This window comes from Macrosteles quadrilineatus, unplaced genomic scaffold (assembly GCF_028750875.1).
Source record: "Macrosteles quadrilineatus isolate MER2022 unplaced genomic scaffold, UCM_ALF_1.0 Scaffold_5__1_contigs__length_97177068, whole genome shotgun sequence".
NCBI classification, from domain to species: domain Eukaryota; kingdom Metazoa; phylum Arthropoda; class Insecta; order Hemiptera; family Cicadellidae; genus Macrosteles; species Macrosteles quadrilineatus.
This window is the reverse complement of record NW_026542598.1, coordinates 32,750,750-32,772,989: the sequence shown is the minus strand read 5'-3', so window position 1 is coordinate 32,772,989 and position 22,240 is coordinate 32,750,750. Positions and strand designations below refer to the sequence as shown.

Here is a 22,240-nt window from a genome sequence, read left to right as displayed (position 1 = left end):
ATTGGCCAATGTAAATTAAGCCTACTTGGCTCGACAATTCTTACTAATCAATTGACATGACATAGCAATCGATGCGATGAATCAAGTAATAATCAACACACCAAAACAAAAGTATCAGTTTTCACACGTTAAATGGTAGGAAAATATTACTGCACCCCTCTTCTGGAAAGGATAAAACTTTTGGGAGATCTATAAATGACGTATTGACCAGTGTAAATTAGGCCTACTTGACTCGACAATTTGTACTAATCAATTGACTTGACATAGCAAATTACGCATTATATCCAATTAAAATCAGCACTAACAACAATATCAATTTCACACGTTAAATCATTAACAAAAAACTACTGTAAAAATTTAATGGTAAGTAACCCTATTATAAGTCGTTAGGGCCCAAAATCAATCCAATTGTTTTCCAAATATTGTATTGATCAGAGCAGTTGAGGGGTAAACTCCCCGTACAGAGAGGGCAGAGGGTGTTATAGTCATTATGGAGCTCCCCTACATGTGGCTCAAGCCGAGGCCATCATACTACATGCGGTTTGTGAAATACTAGCTTATATTTTTGTCTAAGGTAATGTTTTGTTGTTGATCAAATTTCGGTGTAAAAATTAAAATCCCACCACAACAAACCTTTAGACAAAGCGAATTTCAATTTGTCTGATTGGATTTTTATTAAAATATTTCCTTAAAATTTTCAGATTGATTCTCAATTTAAATAACATCATATTTTACGAGAACTTATGTTTACTGCTACAGAAAAGGTAGTAGGTGTTTTGGTCAAAGTTGATAGTATAGGATGAAATAATAAATTTCCGAAATGTGATCAAAATATACCTATGAACAAGCAAATTGAAATTTTCTTTTTCCTCACAAGAATGGAATGGCAGTTTTAATGTATAACTTTTTTAGTTTTCTCCATAACCTTTTTACGTACAATAACGCTTCAATATAAATAATTGTTTGCTTTCATAAGCAGTAGTCAATGGCTCTACCCGATAGCCGCAATGAAAATTGGGCATTTCCATGGTTTAAGGGTAAAAATTTGAAAACACAAATATTTGAAAATGTTTAAAGCCACAAAACGCAACTTTTTATTACTCATTCATGCCAAATTTAATCGCCCCAGAATTACTCGAATTATCGTGTTCACGGACACACACACACACATATATATAATTTAACAATTTGAACGCAAAGTGTTTTTGCCTCTGTGTATATCGAAATGAAAAAGTAAATCGGTCCCGGGAGAGATTTGCCAAAAAAAAAAAATTTTTGGCAACTCTTTCCGAGATTTTAAAAAGTCCGTAGTGCCACGTTGATTCAAGGAAGGAAGACGTGTGTAATATTGGACTTGGGGCCAACACGAGTCAACATCTCTAGAAAGATGGAGATGGAGATGGAGATGGAGAAGGAGAGGGGAAGGGTAGAGAGAGATGTCTTGTAGCGAGGACACTAAGGTACATTATCTGTTTGATCACCTCCAGCTCTGAGGCTGACAGCCTCTCTGCATTAATCTCTCTGATCCCTCTAGAGACTGGCCGTCGTAACATGTTAGACTTCGACCATGTCAAGTCTACGCCATGAACAAATTGTCCAATAAACTAATTGGTATACACAAAGATTCATTTTCGATATTATTTCTCAAAATCAGTTGTAGTGGGCGTAACGTGACGTGAAAGAAAGTACAAATGACTAAATAAACAATTATATGAACAGTTATATGACAGTTGATAAATAATGTAAAAAACACTATTTCGTGCATAATCATAGCTCCCGGAAGCTATGACGTAGTTTAGTTATTGGTCTAATGAAATACCTACACTGATTTCAAAATACCTCAAACTCTAATGTCTCTGTAGAGTACAACAATAATTTGAGGAGTATGAATACTCTCCTGATTAAGGGTTCCAAAAAATAAAACCTGATAAACTGAAGACGTCTGGGAAGATAAGATCGGTTCTGGACCGGATTCCATTCCTGGGCTACCAATTAATTATGCTATATACGAAGGTTGACAAAAATCTGTAGAACTATGCAATTTGAGGAAACTTAATCTATTCGGTTTTTTCTGTGCCTAAGGAAACGGTCTAAGAAAATATCCTGTCTGGTTACCATCCAATATTGAAATTTTTTAGATACATCATTAACTATTGATACCCAGATGACAAATGGCATCCTTATTCAGAATCAACGATTGGTATGTTTATGTTTTATTTTTACCATTTGAGATGAATACGCAACCTAGGTGCGTCTTTTAACCCAAATATGATTGAAGGATGAGCGTAGAACCTAACCCAGCCGTGCTGGGGTTACCATGGTCACCATAGGTTCTGGCGCACACCGCTGGGAGTGCCATGTAGCTACGTAGCGCTAATGCCGTGACTGCATCCATAGGTGAGAACCTATGGTAACCGCAGCACAGCTGACAGTCTATATTTAATTATTTTTGTCTATGGTAGAACGGAGTGTGATGATCTGTGTAGCTTTGTTACTGACTAAAGCTCAGCTGTTTCATTAGTCAGGACCATTTATTGAAAGAACAATGATCAAGGACAGCTGGGTCCAGTGTCCAGTTTCAAACCTACAAAAATTTACACACTTTCTCAGGATCGAACCAGCGACCTTTTGATTACAAGGCGAGCACAATAACTGAGCTATTGAAATTATTAAAAAAAAGCAACTTCCATAAGTAGAAGACTAAACTCAACAAGACAATTTTTATTGTAGTGCACAAGTGTCAACAATTTTCATCAACAATGTGATAAATAAGACGTAAAGCTCCAACACAACTGCTATAAAGCCACATGTTGCATACAAATCACAAAATCTGCACGATGGTTAACATCTGTCCAGACAACGAATATTCCGCTCAACTTGACGTTGAATGTTGAAAGCTCCAGTCAAGTCTGGACGTTGTGTAATATTTCAACGTTGAAAGCTTCCTTTGTAATACTTTGGGCAGATTTAAAACTTCAATCTCACATAAGCCTATTAGAGTGAAGTAAAACTGGCGTTTATATTCATACAAACTGCATGACTCGTAGGAAAATAATTATGTGAACTTGTTTTTCGCAACCTAGTGTTGAGTTTTAATGCAGCATTTGTAAACTATGCAAACTATTCATTTAATAGACATTTGTATTCAGAATTATCAACAATAATATGTATGCAGTTTTAGAGTATTTTATTTTGACTAAACCAATACAAAACATCCCACCGCAGCAAACCACAACAGTATAAGCGAATTCCCATTTTCCTGATTTGATTTTGACTTTCTATTTAATTAAGATTAGGTTTAATGAGTACCTATGTTTGCTGCTTCATGGAGGGTATAAAAGTGTGTGTTGGTAAAATATTAATAGCTTAGTATTAAATAAATATATTTGCCAAGTTTGTTCAAAATATATCGATAAACACGCAAATTACAACAGTTTACCTATTCTCTATATAATTAACATGGGAATTTTAGATTTATATATTTTAAATTTTCTCCGTAACCAACCGTACAAAAACACTTCAATATACTAAATTATTTGTTTACTATGCTCTTCAAAATATTTTTGAGATAAATTGGGAAATTTAATTTTTAGGGTCAATACTGAAAACCCAAATTTTACCCCATACCTACCACGTTCAAATCATGCGGGTTCGTGAAATCGTTCAAATAAACGTAGGTTTTGCACGTCTGTAACGAATTTCATCGAAATCGGGTGTGTTATTTCTCTGGTAACATCAAATCGAAAAAGTAAATCGGTCCCGTTTCCAGGTCTTACTATGAGACCTACGGAAATAGCGTATTTCCTAGGCCTATATGGGAAATTTACTAAACGCTTGTTGAAATATAAACCAACAAACGGTCAAAGGTTTGGGTAAAATGTGTTTGAACATAAAAACACGAGGTATCGATACATACTGTATCTAACGTAATAACATTTATAGCCTGGTTTTATCTTCTCTAAATCAAATTAGAGTTTATGGTTAAGGTTGAAATGAAAGAAATCCATCTGATGAAACACAAACGCAACAAACTGATACATACTTTCTCCCATTATCTTGTCAACAACCCTTATTATATTGGGTAGGTGGGATTAACTATAGATTTAAAGTCAAAAACTTTTCAATAACTTTTGAACTATGATATTGACAGCGTCAGTAAGTTAAAAGCACCACAGCATGCTAAATTTTAATCAAAATCGATGGAGCCGGTTTTCTATTGTTATTGTTTTTATGGAAAAATCGTCATTGCAAATCAAAATTATCCCAAAAAAATTTAAAATCCTGGAGATGCTGTGGGTCAGTACCGGTACCCAAAAAACACACAAAATGTCTTCAAATTAAAGACCACGGCGGTAGTCTGTACACATCCTCCCTCCACACACAGGCGTCACTTAAAAAGCAGTTTTTTTTTATTCAGGGGGCCCAAAATGGCTTTTCCACCCAAAACTCAAACTCTTATTTTTTTTAACGAAAACAATCCTTCTTCAATACACCATGTAGGCATATAGGGGAGAAATTAAAGCACAAAAATAACTATTTGGTCTAACATGAAAACTTATTACATTGGCTCTTGTATGTTACAACGACATACACTCGGGAGTTGGTCAGACTGGCTTTCAGAAATATTCAGTGTTAATGCAGCTTTATTTCTGCATGATACCAGATTCAACCAGGACCATAAAAAATCCCAATGAAACACAGCCCAGTTTCAAACCACCAAAAAGCTACAAACTTCTTAACTTGACATCGCACCAGATCCATCTGATTAGCATGCGAATAATCGATAATTGAGGTATTTCAATCGAATTATCTATATTTTCGTTGGCATATTTGTACCGTTTTGTGAACAGCACTCGTGTTTCACCGAAAAATGCTACGGAACACAATGTACTTCGTCGCCCGCTGTAGACGAGACTGTAAACATAAGTTCAACGCACCGTGTATGTTTGTTGTTGTAGCTACAGTCTATAACACAACAGTGTAGTCTGTACCCTGCAACAGTGGTAGACTATAGGGGCTAGACGGTGATCATCATGGGTTATTTTTGGACACACAGCTGTCCGCGGCTACAGCACGCCACACTTCACAAACCCTTTGAAAATAATAGTCTTCTTATGTAAGGATATTCAAAGTAAACCAAATTAGGTGAAAATTAAAATATTTTCTAAAACAAGTCAGATTGTTTCCCATTAAAATTGCATTAAGTTTAACGAGTACTAGGTTAGATTGATTAGGAAAATAAATAGAATAAGTTGCAGGAAAGATCACATTACATTGAATATTACGTAATTGGACATTTGTAACCATATAACTGTTTAGCAGAAAACGCTACTAAAAAGACTGTTAAAACTAAACAAGCCTAAAGGGTTTGGATTAGAATTTGTATAAAAAACTAAACTCAGTAGATTAACCCGAGCCCTTGGGCGTTTTAAAATAAGTTTGCGGGTTTCTTATCTCAAACATACAGAAGCAAAAACTGTTCCCTAATTGGCAATACCATTAAATGAGACATGCAACGTAACATTGTTCATACCAAGTTGAATATAAATTAACTATTTTAAACGATCCTTGTGTGTATATTAAATATACATAAAAATTCATTGTGGATACAATTTTTATATGATACATGAGGATAGAACAGTAATGTTGTACAGGTGTACAGTATTTGGCGAAATTATTACTTCTTCCAAATTAGATTGTTTCCAGTCTGAAAAAAAACCAAAAATAACCCACCACGGCAAACCAGCAGATTAGGCGAATTGATTTTTACAAAGAAATGTCTAAAACGAGTCACATTTATTCCGCATGTAAATAACATAAAATTTAAAGATTACTTAGGTTTTCTCTACGGGGTTGGGAAAGGGTGTCTTTAATCGAATGTTAATAGCAGAGGATAGAATCAAAATAAATTTACCAAATTAAAAATGGGCCTACAAACATTAAGAAAACTAGAAGAGTTTGCCGAATGAGACTGAAAGGTTGTAATAGTCAACTATTTCTCAATGACTACTGCAGTTCTAAGGGAAAATTCTACTTTCTATGTGAAAATTCGCTAAAAACAAAGTATTTGTAAACATAACCCCCTTCCGCATCACATGCCAAGATAAACTGTGTTGGATTAATACTTTTGGTGTACGTATTAACAGAGGACTTCCGTATCAGTTGGCACAAACGACCGAATTAAAATATCGATTATTCGATTGTTTCATTCGATATATCGTTTGGGTAGTTCGGTTAGCTAGATTGGTTAGTTAACTTAACATAACTACCCAAACGACATAGGTATCGAATAATCGATTCATCGATCGATATTTTCATTCGGTTGTTCGTGCCAGATTCACTACCAGCACACGTGGTTCCCAAAGACGATGACTCCTCACAACACGGCGCGGCAAGACAGATCTAATATGATCATGTCATGCGGTTATTGTTGTAACACTGTGAATGAAAACTCCGAGCCAACGCATGACTGTGCACTCTCCGTAGATTATTCATGCGATAGCGGCTAGACGGTAGACGGTGATTTATTACCAGTCACTCCGCGATAGATGATTACTTGGCTGCTAGGCTCCGTCGGAAGTAGGTCTCTAACAATCCACAGCGGTCCACGTGTACTTCATATCAATTCAGAATGCTAAACAATATGTATATTTTAGTGTTGATCCAGTGGCATTTTTATACGTTTTGTGTAACGGCACGGTTAAAACCCTGATCTTGTCATCGACAGCATCATTGATAGATGATCAAATGACATCTGAATCTGGTAGTGACCTCGCTTGGAATCGAACTAGGGAACTTCAGATTTGAAGGCAAGCACTACGACCACTCTTATGTCAAACTAAAACTAAGACTGTGGTTAATAAGTGGGATTCTTTTTAATTATGCTTTCAATAATTTTGCTAATTGCTATCTATTAGCAATTCATTCTGTTAGTCAAGTTGTGAAAGAGATTCACTGTTATTTATTCTTATCTTCTCTTCCTGTCTAACCTAAAATTATATTCTGTAGTAGTCGGGATGTGGTTGGCTCTTGTACAGGGTGAGGCAATGAAAGCGCCCCAATTTATAACTAGTACAAATTCAATACTATTTATTCTATATACAAATAGCACATCAAAACACAGCTTATTTTTGCCATTTTAACTTAACAAAGTTGTTTCTTGAAAAGAACATTCTTTAAGTGACGACCTTGTCCTACTTGACATTGGTTCCTTTTCAATCACTTGAAAATGCTATTGAATACTCCTTCCAATATTTCTTCAGGAATCACTTTAGTTTCTTGGAAATTCAAGAAAATCTCTAGGGCAACTTTGAAAACCTTAAATTTCAAGTAGCTTTTAGGGAGAACCCCCAAAGAAAGCAAAGAGCCAACCTAAACCTTCCAACAACGAAAGCATTCTGGCAAACTTATTTGGACTCCAAGTTACTGCGACTTACACTCTTTCAACATTTGCTGGTGTACAAAGAGTTTTGTGGCACCCAATGATTATTTTATGGTTTAAGCTGTTATCCTAAATAACTTTACCCAGTTCCCTATTGTTTTCCAATCTGGAACAGCGCCATATTGACCAAGTATGGAATGTGGTCCAAACAATCTCTGGGTATTTGCACAAGAATCACTATTTTAAAAATTAAAATAGATTCCTAAATCCAAATCTCAGAGTGTTACAAGCCTCAGGAACAATGTTTACTAAAATTGCGTAGTTTAATTGATGTTATAAGCACAGATGTTCATTCATTGTTGCTTTACTTATAATTTGACAACGAAAGAAAATCGGGGTAAATTACTCTGATCGGTTTTTACTCTCACTGCTTCACCCTTTATGATGTCGAACTTCCTTTTATTGTATGACCATCTCAAGCGTATTTTAGTAAAGTGAATACAGTATGCACTGTGGATGGGATACTCCCTGGTGTGGATTAACGTCCGCACTAGTGAGTATTACGACTATCCGCAGTACTATCCTGATAATTAGACCAATTCGTATATACCAAGGAAAAAATGTGGTTCGGATTCCACTATAAACTGTAGGTCCCTTAGTTGCCATTAGCTGTTTGGGCTATTAATTAACAGCTGTGTCTAAGGAATGTCGGCCTTAGTCACTAACAAGACTACAAGATCGCGCCACTCATCCTACACTCATCTCCATTCATACATGGCTTAAAATACCTACATTGTATGGTCGCCATTTCATAAGAAAGTATTAAAGTACAGTAGGGTGTTACTACGGTACAGTACCCTTCGCCCAAATGTATCAGTTAAGAGAGCAGAGGTGTGCCTTTCCTTACAAAAATCGTAATAAATGCCACCAACTTTAAAAAATAAAATAAATAAAATGTTGGTAGGGCCTATATTATATAGAATGCAGTGATAGTTTCAGACCTATGTCGTCACACTCTTACAAAGACTACAATAATAGCTACCTTATCTAAAGGAATTTGTTTAAAATAACTTTTTTCTTAAAAAATCAATTAATTCTACTTCCAAAAATAGTAATTACTATATTGAGAATCCAACCTGTTGTGTAAGAAAGTTAATATACATAATTGTGTGGTTGGGCGCGTGGACAACCGCAGGAAACTAACGGGGAAACATCCTCCACTTCCGGTTATTACACCTTTCCCATACCTATCTCTTGTACCCAATCAACAATCGTGGGTCCGACATCTGGAAATGTTCGGAGATTGAAAAACATCGTCGCGAATCATACAAATAGATTGTTGGCACGTTTGGTTAAAATTCCATCATAATCTTAAACTATACAAGAAATCATAGCTATAATACGGTGATAGCAACTTCCACAGGGAAATTTGCTAAGCGTTTAGAGACATGTTTATAATCATCACGGGAAAACTTTGTGCCTAAATCAACATCAAATTTATTAAGCAGAGATTTTAATGGTACTTATTTTGTAGTTTAAACTTTTAGCGGTAAATATAACATGGATTCAAACAAATTTTGAATCTTGTTTTTTAAAGTGTAATTCAGTACTAGTCAATGTACAGTAAGGTAAGTACTCTTTATTTAAAAGATACAGTAATGCCACAGTAAGATTAAAAAGGCCAAAATTAGCCTTTTAATAAAACTTTAGACTATAACAAGTTGTGTTGAAAAATAATTTTGTAACAGAAATTTATCGGAAATAGTCATTGTTATGGCCGAAAGAAAGATAAAATTCAAAATACTGTACCTCACTTTTTACAAGATGTTCATAACCCACTAGTAAATGAGATTCTGATTCGATAACACAGAAAAATGTTAGTAATCTCCAACTAATATTTTTTAGTACTCCACAGTGGTTTTAATCAATTAATTAACAGAATGTTTTACTTTAATCAATCGAAGCCCGTAGCTCTATAGTTTCATCAGAGAAGGAGTAAGGGTCGTAGGCGGTAAATAAGGTAGCGTGACTAATCCCACCACCCTTCTAGGAGGAAATAACACTTACGCGAGATGGCTTCGATCGGTAAAAGGTTCCCTGAGAGAAAAATCTATATATCTAATTCCGTAAGCCCAAAATTTTACAATGAAATTGTGAGCGAACCGGAGGGCGTAGAAAGCTGGGAGGGGTCTCATTTTAAAGGTCTGGGCATGAAATTTTGGGGAAAATTATTCATTTTTCTTAATTATGCACCAAAAGGTTGTGACAGAATAAAATAATTCACATTTAAATAACATGGGAATCTAGGTCATGTTTGCTTTGTTTACATTAAAACATGTGGTTTAACTTTATTTAAAGCATATGGTAATATGTAATATGCACTGTAATATGTATACTAACCCTTAAGAGAGGTTGAACCTACCAATTGACTATATTAATTTAATTGCACGATCTGGAATGCCACCACACAAATTAGTTTTAAAAGTTGGTTAAATAGTGATGCTCATTAGAAATATGAAGCTAGGGTCTGGATTAGTTAATGGAGTACGATTGGTTGTGTTAGGTATTACTGGAAAAAGTGTAAAGTTAGTAGTAATTACTGGAGTAGGCAAAGGAAACGTATTTTCCATGCCAAAAATAATACTAATATCCACAGATCCTAATATGCCGTTTAAGTTTACAAGGAAAATTTTCACAAAAATTGGCATTTATTTGAAAAATTTATCTCCATGTATTTTATCTAAGTGAATTTGTCTATATTCAAAGAAATGTATATACATTTAATTAATAGTCATGAAGATTATCACTGAAAATTATCCTTAGTTGTATTATGATTAGAAAGTTTATACTATAAACACACCGCATGAAAAATCCTTTGTAATTTTTATTTTTAACAGAGCAGACCTCAAAATGCATTATGCAGGTATGTAATAACTATTATACATATTATAATATACAATAATGTTAAACGATAATCAAGGTAGGGTAACCCATGGGACTAATAATTTGTACAAAATAATTACTACAATATATACATAGGGGCTACTGCCCCTACAAGCCACTAGTTAAGAACTATTCCTCCATTACTTTCAGGACAGATATAGAGTCTTATCATTCACTAGGGTAGAGCTATTACACGGCTAAAAGATAACACAATGGGTCTTTTGCTTTCGGTAAGCACTGCATTTCTATGTGAATATATTATATAATATAATACCTAATATACTTTATTTTACGGGATTACCTATAATAGGTTATGTTAGGTTTATAGGTTAAACCACCGTCGTGGTGGATTGACGTAGTGGTACTGTGACGACGGGGAGGTTGACGGGATCACATAAGTCAAACCTCCGTCGTGATTGATTGATGTAGTGGTACTGTGACGGCGAGGAGGTTTGACGGGATCACACAAGCCAAACCACCGTCGTGATGGATTGAAGTAGTCTCACTGTGACGACGGGGAGGTTTGACGGGATCACATAAGTCAAACCACCGTCGTGGTGGATTAACGTAGTGGTACTGTAACGACGGGGAGGTTTGACGGGATCACATAAGTCAAACCACCGTCGTGGTGGATTGACGTAGTGGTACTGTGACGACGGGGAGGTTTGACGGGATCACATAAGTAAAACCTCCGTCGTGATTGATTGATGTAGTGGTACTGTGACGGCGGGGAGGTTTGACGGGATCACACAAGTCAAACCACCGTCGTGATGGATTGAAGTAGTCTCACTGTGACGACGGGGAGGTTTGCCGGGATCACACAAGTCAAACCACCGTCGTGGTGGATTAACGTAGTGGTACTGTGACGACGGGGAGGTTTGACGGGTCACATAAGTCAAACCACCGTATTGATGGATTGAAGTAGTCTCACTGTGACGACGGGGAGGTTTGCCGGGATCACACAAGTCAAACCACCGTCGTGGTGGATTGACGTAGTGGTACTGTGACGACGGGGAGGTTTGACGGGATCACATAAGTAAAACCTCCGTCGTGATTGATTGATGTAGTGGTACTGTGACGGCGGGGAGGTTTGACGGGATCACACAAGCCAAACCACCGTCGTGATGGATTGAAGTAGTCTCACTGTGACGACGGGGAGGTTTGCCGGGATCACACAAGTCAAACCACCGTCGTGGTGGATTAACGTAGTGGTACTGTGACGACGGGGAGGTTTGACGGGTCACATAAGTCAAACCACCGTATTGATGGATTGAAGTAGTCTCACTGTGACGGCGGGGAGGTTTGACGGGATCACACAAGCCAAACCACCGTCGTGATGGATTGAAGTAGTCTCACTGTGACGACGGGGAGGGTTGACGGGATCACATAAGTAAAACCACCGTCGTGGTGGATTAATGTAGTGGTACTGTAACGACGGGGAGGTTTGACGGGATCACATAAGTCAAACCACCGTCGTGGTGGATTGAAGTAGTCTCACTGTGACGACGGGGAGGGTTGACGGGATCACATAAGTAAAACCACCGTCGTGGTGGATTAATGAAGTGGTACTGTGACGACGGGGAGGTTTGACGGGATCACACAAGCCAAACCACCGTCGTGATGGATTGAAGTAGTCTCACTGTGACGACGGGGAGGGTTGACGGGATCACATAAGTAAAACCACCGTCGTGGTGGATTAATGTAGTGGTACTGTGACGACGGGGAGGTTTGACGGGATCACACAAGTCAAACCACCGTCGTGGTGGATTAACGTAGTGGTACTGTGACGACGGGGAGGTTTGACGGGATCACACAAGCCAAACCACCGTCGTGATGGATTTAAGTAGTCTCACTGTGACGACGGGGAGGGTTGACGGGATCACATAAGTAAAACCACCGTCGTGGTGGATTAACGTAGTGGTACTGTGACGACGGGGAGGTTTGACGGGTCACATAAGTCAAACCACCGTAGTGATGGATTGACGTAATCTCACTGTGACGGCGGGGAGGGTTGGCGAGATAGCGCACAACTGTAACATGATTATTGTTGGGGAGCTTTGACGGTGACCCAATAGATCTCACAACAGTACATACTATATAAGGCGGTACAGTAGAGCGGTATCGACCATTGGCGTGACTCACGGCTGCACGTGACCTAGTGGTGAAGGACTACTCTCCTGTCTATGTTTGTTTGGCAAAAACAACATTTGCCTATAGAGATACTTGTTTTATAGTCAACCAGCCAAAGTGTGCTACTGCAAATTGCAAATTTCTGTCAAAACATAAACTGAATTAAAATACGTCTTTAATAACACTCTGTAAACAAATTTACATTTAAACTGATAACTCACAAGACGGCAAAAACGTAATCATATATATAAAAGTAAGTGGTGGTCGATTTAGATCGGACACTCCAATCATCATCAGACCCAAATGTTTTTAAACAAAGAAACGTTTTAAAGTCAATTTGAAAGGCCAACTTTGGTAAACCATAGCATATTTAAGGTCATCTATTATCGCAGTAGGAAACAATAAAGGCCAAAAATAGATAGATGATTTTACCCATCTATGTTGATACAGTATTTCAATAATACTAGGTGAAACCCGTCGAAATCGACGGTTACTTTCAAGGCTTACGTTAATTCATCTAACTGCGATAAATTGGGTGAAATATACATATTTTGAGCATTTAGCATTGTTTTAAGAGTAATAAGTGTAAAAACAATAATGATATTAATTGCGTTAGTTGCCAAATTTGGTTGATTATTCAATGAATGAAATATTCCCCATACCGTACATCATCGGAGTTATTATTAGTATGTTATATGGTATCAAAATCGTATTGGTGGATCTTTTGTAGTTAAACACTTCAGTGATTTCATCAGTGTAATATGATTTTATTTCAAAAGAAAATATTATTTGGGAAGACATATTCTAACTTCAAAGGGAGATATAACCGTTACAGTGTAAGTTTGATTTTTCCTTCGCCACGTCGCCTCAGTTCATATCGTACTTCTGTGCCAATGAATGAATCCTCTAGCATAGTTTTGAGAAATTGATTGTGGGGTTACTGTTTAAGCTGAACTTCCTTGACATGGGGGATGTCAGTTAGTTATCTCAGCCTTATCAATAACATAAAGTTGTCAATATAATCTCTCTACGGAATGTTAGGCGTAGTGGAATACTTGAAGTGAAGTTGGCTTTTATTCTTGTACTGTTAGTTCATATGGTCTTGCGGCTTCATTGGCAACAAATAATGCAAATGACATAGCAAGCAATGGGACATTTCCAAAAAGGAAAAATTCTGTAAATTGGCTGTTACGTAATATTGACGTTTACATATTGTTAATCAAACTAAAAAAAACAACTCATTTGACTACAGTTATAACCCAAATCAGTTGATTTCTCTGGAGGTCTCCAAAAAACAACATTATGCTCACGTACTCCATCACCCCTGTACAGACGGTAGCTCCGTGTAAGCAGATCTCTCACAGTAATGGACACAGTCACCATAATAAGATATTATAAAGGATTATGTGATCTATTGTAAAAGGAATATGACCTTTCTGTCATGACAGTAGCTGCTTAAATAGTTCTCTTCATATTTTACAGCCAAAATTTCGTGTCATTTTCGATAATGTTACCAACCCGCCGAAGTTCGTAAAAAAGTGCAATGATTTGTCAAAATGGGTACTATTTTAAGCAAGGTTTCTATGTTTGGATTTTATTAGACACGATAAGAGCGGATATTTCTACATAAATATTTGATATGTGTAAAAGAATAAGATAAAATGTCGGCAAAAGTTGTGAAAAAGGCAGACACAAACCCGTACAATAGCACAGAAAACATACTACTATAGTAATATGTTTTCTGTGACAATAGGTATAAGATAGTTCAATAACAAGTAATTTAAGAATTGCTGTGGTAAAAGGATTTTCCACTGATCGTAATGGAACGTTATATTGCAAAACATGACATGATAAAGAATCATGCATGAATTTGATCAATGCTAAAATCAGAAAATAACATTGCAAATAAATAATTATTTGGAAGAATTCAGTAATTCCCAATAAATGTGTGTTGTTTGAAATACAATTTAAAATTAACAGCTGTTTCATTAAAAAGTATTATTCGCATGGCCAAAATGTAAACAACTCTGTGGAGGGATATTTAAAGGCTTCTGAGGCAGAGGCCTAAGGGATTTTGCTTAGTTTTTTCTTTAGAAAACTCATCTACAGACCAAGTCCTTTCTTTGGACACCTCTACCAAGTTTCTACGCCTAGCCGTTCTCTCAAATTAGTGGGGACAAAGTTTCCAATTAAATATGTAGATTCCCCCATGTTAATCTTATGGGAGAAACTCCAACTTTGATGGCCTATGGGGCAAAGTCCGAGGATTTTTATTACATCAATTCGTGAAAGGGGGCGTCTACACAAAAAACACTTTATTTTGACACGTCGTTTGTAAAAATCCGTCCATTATTAACGGAGGAGTAGTGTTTTGTAGAAATCGCCTTCACGTATTATATATAAGGATTGCATAGGCCTCTGATCCATATAGATGCTCGACTACTTTAGTACCGTACGGTATTCTAAGTCGGTGGTATAAGCATAGAATAAATAAGTCTCTGAGCGTTGTTATTTCAAGAACACGTGAAAACCTACAATATTGATTACTGTATTTTGTTGCATAGTTTCAACAAATTGCGAAAATCCTTATTTCGAATCGATACAACAACAATACAATTAATTGAACACGTAGCAATTACAAAGAACAATTACAATAAATTAGAAATATGTAGGATCAAACTGCGGTTTGTAACCACTGGCCACAGCGCCATATTGACAACGAGTTTGCGATTGCTTCTGTTTTGGGAATTGCCGATGTTTCTATTAAACTACGTCCGCTAAAATTACTTTATACTCTCGTACTGGGAATTTGAACTAACATTAAAATTAATGAGAGCTGTACATTGATTTTGTATGATACAGTAGAATTGTTGATATAACGACCAGAATACGTACAAAGAAATCAATCTTTCAATAAAAATGTAAAACGAAATACCCATATTGATCGCATTAAACACTAAACAATAGAAACATCACTAACAAAACATCTAACGGTTAAAAATGTGGATATTTAAGTTCCTGCACCAGTTTCGTATTTATGCCTACTGCATTTAAATTCGAGTATTATTTCTCTGTCCCTCATCCCCTCCTTACGAAAGTTTTCTTTACTCCCTTTGTTCTTATTTCAAAGAAAGTTCTTCTATTTAGGAGACGTTTGAAATCATCTTAGGTATAGAAGTTACTTTGAATTTTCGGAGACAAAAATCTCCAAACTTAAACAACAATTTAAAATGTAAGAGCGAATGTGTAAATATAGAGGCCTTTGTTAATGGTTACTAAAAAAACAAACGGGAACAAATTTCCGTATAAAGAAATTTGATAACAGAGCAATTATTCACTACTGTATTCAAAATCCAATTTACTTTGATCGACACACATTTCCATGGTCTACAGTTTTTGACGATTTTCAGTACAATCCTTGTCATACATGTCGTCCTCTGATTTCTCCGATATCAACAGGGTGGTTTCGGCGTGTCAAGAGTGTTGTACATCTGTCCTGGACGCTCAACATTCAAATCCTACCAACCACCAATTCCTTTACGATTTTTGATAACACCGTGACCTAGTGGTTCATAGCCTGTCTTAGTCTATATTTTTATGTAAAAAGATGCAAACTGTAATAAAAGGGCAATTTTCTCGGACGAGGATGGCGCTATTTCAAGAACACTGTCAAAAGCCATGTAAACTCAAATATTTTTCAGAAGATTTTCACAAATGATTATGTATGCATTGCAAGAATGTTTCGAGTAAAATATGGACGGAGGGTATGAGTAGTGGGAATACATAGGGCCGTTATGTTGCGTTGGCGAGCCCGCGGGCAGTTCAACATTCCCACACACTCTGCAGACTCCCGCGACTCGTGACTGGCTGACCCTCAAGTGTAAACATACCACGTGGGGGACAAACTGACACATTAGGAGAGGTTTGAGAATAGTTAACAGCAGGAATTTGAAAATTAGAAGATGTGAGATTAGTGAAATGAGAGCGTCATACATTATCAATTGGAGATGAGGAGGCCACCTAGGTGTGTATTTCAACTCAAATATGTGTGATGAATGAGTATAGAATGATGTGTGATGCCTTGTGTAACTTTGTTTCTGACTAAGACCAGCTGTTTCATTAGTCATGACCATTTATTAAAAGCCCAATAATTATTATCAATGACAGCTGGGTTCAGTTTCGAACCATCAAAAAGCTACACACTTTTTCTCAAGATTGAACCAGCGACCTTTTGATTACTCGATTAGTCAAACCTCGTTAGTACGTACCTCGGTGAAAAAAAAATCCTCAATAAGTAATAAGACGATTTTTTTATCCCTTGAAACTTTCATCGAGTTAATGCTAAAAACACTTCTATACAACGTAGTAATGGTAGTAATTAGGTAAAGACCTACATAAGACGATTTTGTTTGTGGCATGAGCTAGGGCTGAGACCTCTATACAACAAATATTCTGAGGACAAATCCCGTACAAGACGAATGCGACCTCAATAAGGCAAATTTTACATGATCTTAACCTCCATAGAACGTAGTTTTCAAAACAAACAGAAGCTTGTCCCAACATGAAACGCCTACCCATCCCTCTTACCTTCCTCAGTCAAACCTCTATAAGAACCTCTTTATTAAGAATACCTCGATGAATGTTTTCCCTCCTTGAAATTCGTCTTATAGAGGTGAATCTGCTAGACGAGCACTATAACCACTGAGCTACCCTGCATCCATTTTCCACGAAAAATTAGCTTCACAGTTTAATTATCTTAGAAAAAAAGATCATCTACAATACAGAGAAAACCTGTATTTTTATAGGTGGACCTACAGATTAAGGTGGTCAAAACCAATGAGTACCGGTAACGAAATTATATCAAAGATAAAAGCCATCGGTTATTAACGGAATTTGAACCCGTATCATCAGAACCTATGTCCCGTGTTTTAGCCCCTAGACCAGACTTTAAGCAAACATCATTTTCTGATTACTAAAGACCAAGACATACCATTACACCATAAAACCTTCAACTTTTCCTCTTAACCTTACCTATTACAGTATGTGCAACCTGTCCCCTGACCGGACAGGGACCTGCCCAATAACTTTATTCCGAGGTAGTTAGATGGTCAGAAAAAAGTCACCAACATACAGACTATAGCCTTCTATCCCCCTTTCCCATTCAAATGTAACCACTCAACTTCAATCCTATACTATAAAACGAGCTAAGTCTATTTGTCTGTCTGTGCACTGCTTAAATTAGAGAGGCAGTGTTATTTATAACAAACTTGGTAGTAGAGAGGACAATGAATGTTTGTAAATGATCGTCGACTCGTTGTTACAAGCGTCACTACAAGCATTGTAACAGACATGTAGTTAAATACCAGAGTCAGTGTTGTTTATAACAAACTTGGTAGTAGAGAGGACAATGAATGGTTGTAAATGATCATCAACTGGTTGTGACAAGTACGTACACTACAAGCTTGTAACAGACATGTGTTTAAATGAGAGAGTCAATGTTGTTTATAACAAACTTGGTAGTAGAGAGGACAATGAATGGTTGTAAATGATCATCAACTGGTTGTGACAAGTACGCACACTACAAGCTTGTAACAGACATGTGTTTAAATGAGAGAGTCAATGTTGTTTATAACAAACTTGGTAGTAGAGAGGACAATGAATGGTTGTAAATGATCATCAACTGGTTGTGACAAGTACGTACACTACAAGCTTGTAACAGACATGTGTTTAAATGAGAGAGTCAGTGTTGTTTATAACAAACTTGGTAGTAGAGAGGACAATGAATGGTTGTAAATGATCGTCGACTCGTTGTTACAAGCGTCACTACAAGCATTGTAACAGACATGTGGTTAAATAACAGAGTCAGTGTTGTTTATAACAAACTTTGTAGTAGAGAGGACAATGAATGGTTGTAAATGATCATCAACTGGTTGTGACAAGTACGTACACTACAAGCTTGTAACAGACATGTGTTTAAATGAGAGAGTCAGTGTTGTTTATAACAAACTTGGTAGTAGAGAGGACAATGAATGGTTGTAAATGATCATCAACTGGTTGTGACAAGTGTACACTACAAGCATTGTAACAGACATAAGTTATGTCCTGCTGGTGAATTAGTGGTTTAAGTTTAGCTCGACTCATCTACAAGCATTACTTTTTATAAATTAACATTTACACAGAATAATTTTCAAACCAAATTCTTTTATGGAGAACTTGTTTATATTCTTACATTTCAATTGTTTGTACTTACTAGGGTTAACTTGTTATTCTACAATAAATAAGTCTGTGTGTTCTTGATATTCTTTTTTGGCATGGGTCTAAAATGTTGTTTATTTTTAATAGCCTAGTTAATACCAACTAATTTCAAAAACAAAAACATTTTTGAAGTTTTAATCCTACATTTTTATCTCACTAGGCATAGCCTACACCAAATGGTCGATGATTAATTATTGGCATACCGGTATCGATAGCCAGTGAATAGGCCTATATCACTTCTTGTATCCAATTGTATTTGATTAGAAAAGACTTTCAGGAATAGGTCTAGAATTTTTATTTCAGAATTGCAGATCTTCTCCAGCTTAAAACACCAACCTTTGTACGATTAATATTTTCCCTACTTAGTTTAACAATTAGTAGTTGCTATATGCTACATAGAAAGACTGTATTTTATTTATTCTCTGTGCAATGTCCTGTCATCTTTAATGTCTTATACTCGTATTTTGACACTACGTTTGAACAGAGAGAGTAGGTACCGGTAACTGATACTCAATTAATAAGCATTCATTTACTTCCGAGTCTGAATTGAGTGAGACGGAGAGCAGTGAAAGTATGAGATGGGAACTGAGACAATAGGAGGTCCCACCTGCAGCAGGCAGCTACACTTTCACTCTTATTAGAATCCTTCAAACCTATCAATAATGAAACTAAGTTTTAAAGTGCAAACAACACATAGCCTAATATATGTGAGGGTTTAATTCCTTTCAATGGAGAATAACAATGGCCTTATAAAAAGTTGTTTAAGTGTGGTACAAAGTATCAAATCGGTAGGTTATATGGTGGAAGAAGCAGTGCACTCTCAACGAGTGCCAATTGGCTTCAGAATACAGTAGGCCTATGTGCGAAAGAAGAGATTTTAAATCCATTAGACTACCAAAATATGATTAAACATAGCCTATAGAGCCCCTAGATGCTTAAAACATCTTATAGGCCTATATTAAAACGTGACAGGGTTTTTTTATTTCACGATTCTGAATCAACCACTTGACGGATTTTCATGATTTTTGTGTTGAAAGAAAGATAATTTTGAGAACTAGGGAATGTCGAAGCCATACCGGTAATTTTAGTTTAAGGTTTCAGTTTTTTATAAATTACCTAAATTAAATTTTTTAAAGTCTAGCAGCCGACGTCAACGTTCTAGACTAGCTTATGGTATTGGTCTACAATATCATTTGCATAACGTAACAGCTTTAAACAATCAGCGTTTGCGAGACAAATTCAGCATTTGGATAAAAATGAAATGACATACACGTAGGGATGACTTATTTATACTATGTGTACTGTAATGCTATAATCATTGATACGTTTATTTATTCGGTAAGAGGATGACAGATCATTTAAATATACATAGTAAATTACTAGATGTTCTAATTTATTTTTTTGAGCAGTCTTTAAAATCTTAAAGTTTGTTTTAGTGCACTATAATTTGTTTTAACTAACAGCTGGTTGAATATAAAAATATTCCATACAACTAGGAGGTTAGTTTATTTACTCTGTGATTTTGTCATTGATTATAGGAAATAAGTAAGATTCTATAACCATTGCTGTATACGAATCGAAGCTCACGAGTCTAACAAAGAAAACTTATGAAAATTATTTCACTACTCGACTTTTTGAGGAAAGGTTGGGAAAATAACAATGATTAGGCATAGGCTACATGTTTTAATTAATTCATCTTGGAAGATTTTTCTTCACAATACTGTAATTTTGAACTGCTTAAACTATGCTTCAATTAGGAATAGAAATATTGATATAACTATATGCAGTTTTAATGGACTACTCGATTCCCGTACATAGGACGGGCCAACAGCTCGTATTATTTAAAAAAGAACTTATGTCCAAGAAATCTGAGGTAGGTCGGCTACAGTTACTGCACAAATAAATTTTCTGTTTTCAGTGATTTATATGTTTAAAAAATTCTTAATGAAAGAGAATATTATATTATTATATTATACTAGCTGACCCGGCGAACTTCGTATCGCCTAAGTTATAGGTTTCCCCTAAGACAGACCGATGGAAAGAAAGTACTGTTACGTTTAATTTTCAAGATGATCTTGTTCGCATCGCTCAATCACGTCCTGGTTGAAGTCCGTTCGCTACGCTCACTCACCTTTGGGTTGGAGCTCGTTCGCTGCGCTCACTTGCCTTTAGGTTGGAGCTCGTTCGCTACGCTAACTCGCCTCCAGGTTAGCTCGTTCGCTACGCTCACTCGCCTCCAGGTTGAAGTTCGTTCGCTACGCTCACTCACCTTTTGGTTGCAAATTAGCTGTTGTCATAAATGTAAAAGAAATGATAGTGCTGCACCCTGTTGGTAATCCTTGTAACTTTAATGCTATTAAACATCATAGAACAGAACCAACTTGTTTAATTGAAACAGCTGTTAAGATTCATTAATTCCATTTCTCATACGGTTAACATGGGAAACTCCAGAGCCACTGGGGCGGAGCCCTTTTAAGAATTTCGAAACGGGAAATAGTTTACGTCCGATTCGCATACCTACAGAATTTACACACCAAATTTCATAACGATCGGTGAAGTCGTTCCGGAGGAGTTTGCAGACAAACACTGTGACACGAGAATTTTATATATTAGATTTAGAACGACGGACAGAACAGAGTACGGTACTTTCGTATTATACGGAGGCCACTTATTTTACAGCGCGCTGCTGCGGTTATGTTGGGTTATCATAAATATGTTTGTAGGACTTTCCTCGTTTCTTTATGAATCAAACGATACCAGATGAGTTATAAAAATTATGATAAGCCCACCTAACTTAACCTAACCGCCGCAGCGCGTCAGGTTAATGGCTGCACTTTACTTTACGTCCTACACTCATTCGAATGAAAGTACCGTATCGATTATTCGATTGTTATATTCGATATATCATTTGGTTAGTTAAGTTAGGTTAACCTTACCTAACTAACCAAATGATATATCTATCGATATTTTCATTCGAATTAGTGTAGGACGTAAAGTGGCAGCCAGGTTAACAAATGAAGATGGACATAACTTAAAGGCTTACTAAAACAAAACTTTGACCAGGAGTTATAAATGTTTCCCAATTGCTATGTTAGCGTACACCTAGACAACATAGCCTATAAACTAATTTAAGTTAAAACCCAGGAATCGATAGGATTGTAAAAAAGTGAAATTAAGCCCAACTTAGGTAGAGTAAAATCTACCGATTTCAACAATTGGGCTACCTAGCAGGATAGGCTAGCAAAGGGTCAATAGACTAGGATTTATTTTCATTGTTTAATTGAATTTTATAATTTGTCAAACCTATCAAAATAGTATTCTTAGGTAGGCTAACTTAAAGTAACCTCTCAGAAGAAAATATTGGTGCTTGTCTACATAATAATATAAATCTGTGCATACTTCCTTGTTCATATTACATTCATAGGTCTAACACATATTTTTCAGCAACATTAATTTGACAGCTTTAGGCTTTCTTAAAATGCAAGCCCAAGCGTTATGACCAAATGTAGCAACACAAAACATCTGTCTTAC

At 36.4% G+C, this 22,240-nt stretch overlaps 1 protein-coding gene across 5 annotated transcripts in view; it reads right to left on the bottom strand.

The window, feature by feature from the left end:
• Positions 1 to 22,240, bottom strand: part of LOC128994011 (triple functional domain protein-like) — a 476,534-nt gene that overhangs the window by 454,143 nt on the left and 151 nt on the right. The gene's annotated exons all lie outside the window — the stretch shown is intronic.